Raw genomic sequence first — 5,854 nt, 5'->3', positions numbered from 1 at the left:
TTATGCAGTGATCTTGGAATGCTCATGCATGCATGCAATCTTGGTCGGGGCCCCCCCACAACGCTTCTTCATTTTCTCTTGCACAGGGTCATCGCCCTGGCTTTGTACAAGGGGTTACATGCAGCTGAGGCAAGGCATGTACAAAAGGGTGGCTGCCAGGCAGGGCCCGACAGCCACGCCTTACGGGTAGAACTTGCGGAGATGCTCAATAGTCCATGAGTTTTGCAACTGAGTGCCATCTCCGGTCTCCAGACGGACTGCGCCAGGTCTGATGACTCGAACTACCCGGTAAGGGCCTTCCCACTTCGGTGACAACTTGTTTGTATCCTTGGTGGACTGAACACGCCTAAGGACAAGGTCACCTTCGTCAAAACACCACACATGAACCCTGTAGCTATGATAGTGACGCACAGCTTGCTGGTAGCGTGCAGCACGCGTAGTAGCCCAGAGACGGTTCTCCTCGAGTAGCACAGCGTCGTCACGCCGGTGTTGATCTTGCGCTACTTCAACGTAGGCAAGCACTCGAGGCGACCCATAAATGAGTTCCATGGGGATACCTGCTTCTGCCCCATAGACCAGGGAGAAGGGAGTCTGCCCGATAGCTCAGTTTGGTGTCGTTTTGAGGGACCAGAGAACTATCGGCAGCTCCTCGATCCACTGTCTGTCGTGCTTCTGCAGCGTATCAAAAGTTCTTGTCTTGAGTCCACGCAGCACTTCAGCGTCCCCCTCTCAGCTTGTCCATTGCTCCGGGGGTGTGCCACAGAGGCAAATGAGATCTTGCATCCGAGGGCATGAACATATTGCATGAAGGCACGATTCGTGAACTGGGTGCCGTTCTCGGTGATGATCCTTGCCGGAACTCCAAAACGACACACCAATTCTTTCAAGAACTTGATAGTTGACTGAGTAGTCACCTTTCTCACGGCAGTCACTTCCGGCCACTTTGTAAACTTGTAGATGGCAACGAACAAGAATTGAAAGCCCCAGATTACTCGGGGGAAGGGGCCGAGGACATCGAGCCCCTAGACTGAAAATGGCCATGATAGAAGGATTTTTTCAAGAGCTTGGGTAGGCACATGGGTTTTCTTGGAATGGAACTGGCAGCTTCACATTTGGTGACTAGCTCGAACGCATCTTTGAGGGCTGTGGGCCAATAGAATCCTTGCCGGAATGCTTTCCCAACTAATGCCCTTGATCCAATGTGGGAACCGCACATGGCTTTGTGTATCTCAGCCAGCAGTTCCTTTCCTTCTTCCCGGAAGACACACTTCAATTTCACACCGTTGGGCCTCTTCTGTACAGAGTGTCATCCACAAATTGATACATACTGGCCCTCCGGGCTACTTTTTCAGCTTCGTCTTGGTCACCGGGAAGCTCTCCGGTTTGAAGGAAGTGGACAATGTGCCTTGCCCAAGTTGGAGCCTGTGGCTCGGCAACGAGGACTAGCGGCACCTCCTCTGCTGCGGGAGCACATGCCTCATTCATGGGGTCCATGGGCCCGGCTGGAGGGGGTGGTCCGGCAGGCTGTGAGGAGTTGTTTCCGGCAGGGTCTCTGCCAGGAGCAGACGGCTCTATCGGGAGAGGCTTACCGTAGTCCAACTTTCTCCTTTTCCGGGCCATTGTCGCTGGGGATACGGAGGGCTGAGTGAGATGGAGAACAAAAGTCCCTGGTTCCATAGGAAGCTTCTGTGCAGCACACTTTGACAGATGATCAGCTATGCTGTTTTCCGCACGGGGTACGTGCTCTATTTGCAATCCGTCAAAGCGCTCCTCCAATCTCCTCACTTCCTCGACGTATGCCTCCATCAATGGACTTTGGTAATCCTTGTTGACTTGTCTCACCACGACCTGTGAATCTCCTCGAATGATCAGCTTCTTAATTCCCAATTCAGCTGCAATCCTGAGCCCGACAAGGAGCCCTTCATACTCAGCTGTATTGTTGGTTGCTTCTTCCCGGGTAAAATGCATTTGGACGACGTACTTCAAGTGCTCCCCGGAGGGGGCAACAAGAAGCACGCCAGCTCCTGCACCTTATAGGGAAAAAGCACCATCATAATACATAATCCGTTCTTGGGGTGATTCCTTGCTGGGGATAGCTGTCTCTGTCACTTCCTCATCAGGGGTTGGTGTCCATTCTGCAATAAACTCTGCCAATTCCCTACTCTGAATAGTTGATGTGCTCTCAAACTTGAAACCAAAGCTGGATAACTCCAAAGCCCACTCCACTATTCCGCCGGTAGCCTCAGGGTTTCGGAGTATCCTTTGCAACGGAAAATGAGTAACAACCGTGATCTCATGGGCTTGGAAGTAGTGGCACAGTTTCCTTGAGGCTGTAATGAGACCAAAGATCAACTTCTGCATGCCAGAGTACCTCGATCTAGCCCCATGTAACAAGGAGCTAATGAAGTACACTGGGCGCTGCACCACTTTCTTCCTTGCCGTGTCCTTGGGGTTGCTCTCGTCGCTGTGCTCATTGCTGTCCTGATCCTTCTCTGATTCTGCCGGTCTCTTCTCACTTTCTGCCTCATCCACTTCTCGCTGCGCTACCAAGGCTGCACTGACCACTTGGTTGGTTGCCGCCAAGTATGGCAGCAACGACTCCTGGGGTTTGGGAGCAACCATGGTAGGCACAGAGGACAAGTAGGCCTTCAACTCTTGCAAGGAGGCATCTGCTTCTGGGGTCCACTTCATAGGACCTACCTTGTTCAAAATTTTGAAGAATGGCAGGGCGTGCTCGGCAAACTTGGAGATGAATCTGCTTAGCGTGGCAACACATCCTGTCAAACGCCTCACATCCTTAACTATTCTAGGTGCTTGGATCTGCTCGATGGCCTTGATCTTGTCGGGGTTGGCTTCAATCCCGCGATGGGATACGAAGAACCCAAGCAACTTGCTGGAGGGAACACAAAATACACACTTCTCCGGGTTGAGCTTCAGATTGATCTTGCGCAGATTAGCAAATGTCTCCTCCAGATCTTGAATAAGGGTGGCCTTATCCTTGGTCTTGACCACAATATCATCCATATAGGCTTCTATGTTTCTGTGCAACTGTGGCTCAAAACCAATATGGACTGCCCTCGCAAAAGTGGACCCGACACTCTTTAATCTGAATGGAATGCAGACAAAGCAGTACGTACCACATGGAGTGATGAACGACATCTTCTCTTCATCTTCCTTGGACATGAAGATTTGGTGATACCCAGAGTATGCATCCAGAAAGGAGAGCAAATCACAACCTGAAGTGGAATTCACAATCTGGTCAATACCCGGCAAGGGAAACGGGTCTTTCGGGCAAGCCTTGTTGAGATCTATGAAATCTATGCAAAGCCTCCACTTCCCGTTAGCCTTCCGGACTACCACTGGCTTTGCCAACCATGTGGGATGCAACACTCCTCTGACCAAACCAGCTGCCTCAAGTTTCTTGATCTCTTCTGCAATGAACTACTGCCTCTCCAAGGCCTGCTTCTGGACTTTCTGCTTGACATGTCAGGCATGCGGGTAGACAGCAAGGCGGTGCTCAATTACCTCCCTGGGAACACCGGGGATATCAGATGGTTGCCAGGCAAACACATTGATATTCGCCTGCAGGAAGGCAACGAGCACACTTTCCTATTTGTCATCGAGGGTGGTGCTGATAGTGAAAGTACCATCAACGCCAGCCAGCCCTGACGGGACTTTCTTCACTTGGGGTGCGACGACCTTGGATCTCTTGCTGTTAGAACACTCCGGCATGTCGTCAACAGGTGCCGTGCACTCGGTGGGGGCACGCTGCCCTGACTCTTTGCCAGAGTCCCTACAATCTCTCTTCTTTCCTTTACTTTCCTTGATGGGAGCTGCCGCTGCTGCTGTCTCTGCCGCGACCGCGTCCTGGTACATCTTGTCCACACAAATGATTGCATCCTTCTCATCTGATGGGATGGTGATGACTCCCAGTAGCCCAGGCATCTTCAAGGTGTTGTAGGCATAGTGGGATGCCGCCATGAACTTGGCCAGGGCCGGGCGTCCAAGAATCCCATTGTACGGCAGGGGAGATCAACCACATCAAACACAATCCTCTCTATCCGGTAGTTCAGTTCTCCCCCAAATGTTACTGGCAACGTGATCTTTCCCTTAGGATGGCTCCTGCCGGGATTAAATCCTTGAAACGTGCCGGTAACCTCTAGCTCTTCCTCTCCTATCTGAAGCTTGCTGATAACTGCTGGGGAAATCGGATTCAACCCGGCCCCGCTGTCCACCAGCATCATTGTGACCTTGAGGTTGCAAATTGTCGAGGAGACCAACAATGGCAAACACCCTACCGCAGTGGTACGGCTAGGATGATCCTCCTCGTCAAAGATGATGGGTGTACGCGACCATTTGAGCGGCCTCCGGGCCTCTGGCGCTGGTTCCACGACATTGACTTCTCGTGCCCACCGCTTGAGCTGGCGGTGAGAAGTGTGCAGAGATGCACCTCCGCCAATGCACAGGGCGTCTGTGGCCTTCTGAAACTCCTGCTCACTGGTTTCCTCTTCATCCCCTCCATCACTCTCATCATCACAGGCTTCCTTCTCTCGACCTCTGGCAGTCTTTCCTTGGTTCCGAAAGGGTTTGCCGGGGCGATTTACTTCACCGCCTCGGCCCTTACCGCCAGCAACATTCTGACCTTTTTCCTTATCACGCTTCTCATACTCTGCTCTCTGTCTCTTGACAAGATGCTTAACCCGATAACACTCTTGAAGGTTATGGCCCTTGGTCCGATGAATCTTGCAGTACGGCCCATCACCCTTCCCGGCTTTCTCGGCAGCAGCGGCTTCCTGGCAGTCAGTGCACACGTCAGCTTCCTTGCCGGGGGCCTCAGCTTTGGCGTTCTTGCCGGTATTAGGCGTACCCGATCATTCAAGAGTCATCACTGCCTTATCTCTCTGCTTCTTACTACGCTTCTTGCTCTTCTTCTGACTGGTTGATTCATCCTCATCCTTTGAATCAACATTGGTGCAATCTTCCTCTCCGGGCAACTTTCTTCCCTCCTCCATCCGAGCACACTTATCCACTAATGTGTAAAGCTCCTTCACAGTCTTGGGTAACCGCACGTTCATCTTGAAACGTATCCGGTGGTTGCGCACATTGGACTGGAAGGCAGCTATTACGGCTACCGGATGGATATTCGGAATATTTCTAAGAACTTTGCTGAATCTCCGTAAATACTTACGGAGGGTTTCTCCTTCCTTCTACTGGAGAAGCTGCAAGTCACTGGGCCTGCCGGGTTCTTGATGACCGCCAGTGAAGGCACCAACGAATTCGTGGCATAAGTCAGCCCATGACGAAATGGAGTTCTCCGGTAGGTGCATCAGCCAAGACCTCACATTGGACTTGAGGGCCAAAGGGAAGTAGTTGGCAAACACCTTCTCATCTCTTCCCCCGACAACCTGAACAGCGATGGTGTAGATGCTCAGGAACTCTGCTGGGTTCAGCCTCCCATCGTACTTCTTAGGTATCTTTGGCTTGAAACGGACGTCCAACAGACTTGCTGCAGCTCACGAGTAAAGGCAGGGCAGCCAACCTCGAAAGGTAGGCACCCTCCAATACCGAGCACGAGCTTGTCGACGCAGGGGCCATCGCACCCATTGGTCCGGCGAAGGTCATCGCGGCGTTGCTCAACAACGACGCGCGTGTGTCCTCTCCGCCTATCCTCCGGGGTTCATCATTGGCCTGGACGTGCTCGAGGGTTAGAAGAGGCCATCGAGGCGTCGTCGGGGTCTTAATTCTGTTGCGCTCGCGCTGGCTGCCGTGGCGGGGACTGCACCGTGGGGATGGCCCCTTTCGTACAGTCAGCAGCATGAGCTGTTGCTGTCGCTTGGGGAGCTCGTGGCGGGCC

Source organism: Triticum aestivum, chromosome 3D, assembly GCF_018294505.1.
Source record: "Triticum aestivum cultivar Chinese Spring chromosome 3D, IWGSC CS RefSeq v2.1, whole genome shotgun sequence".
Lineage (NCBI taxonomy): Eukaryota > Viridiplantae > Streptophyta > Magnoliopsida > Poales > Poaceae > Triticum > Triticum aestivum.
This window is presented reverse-complemented; position numbering follows the sequence as displayed.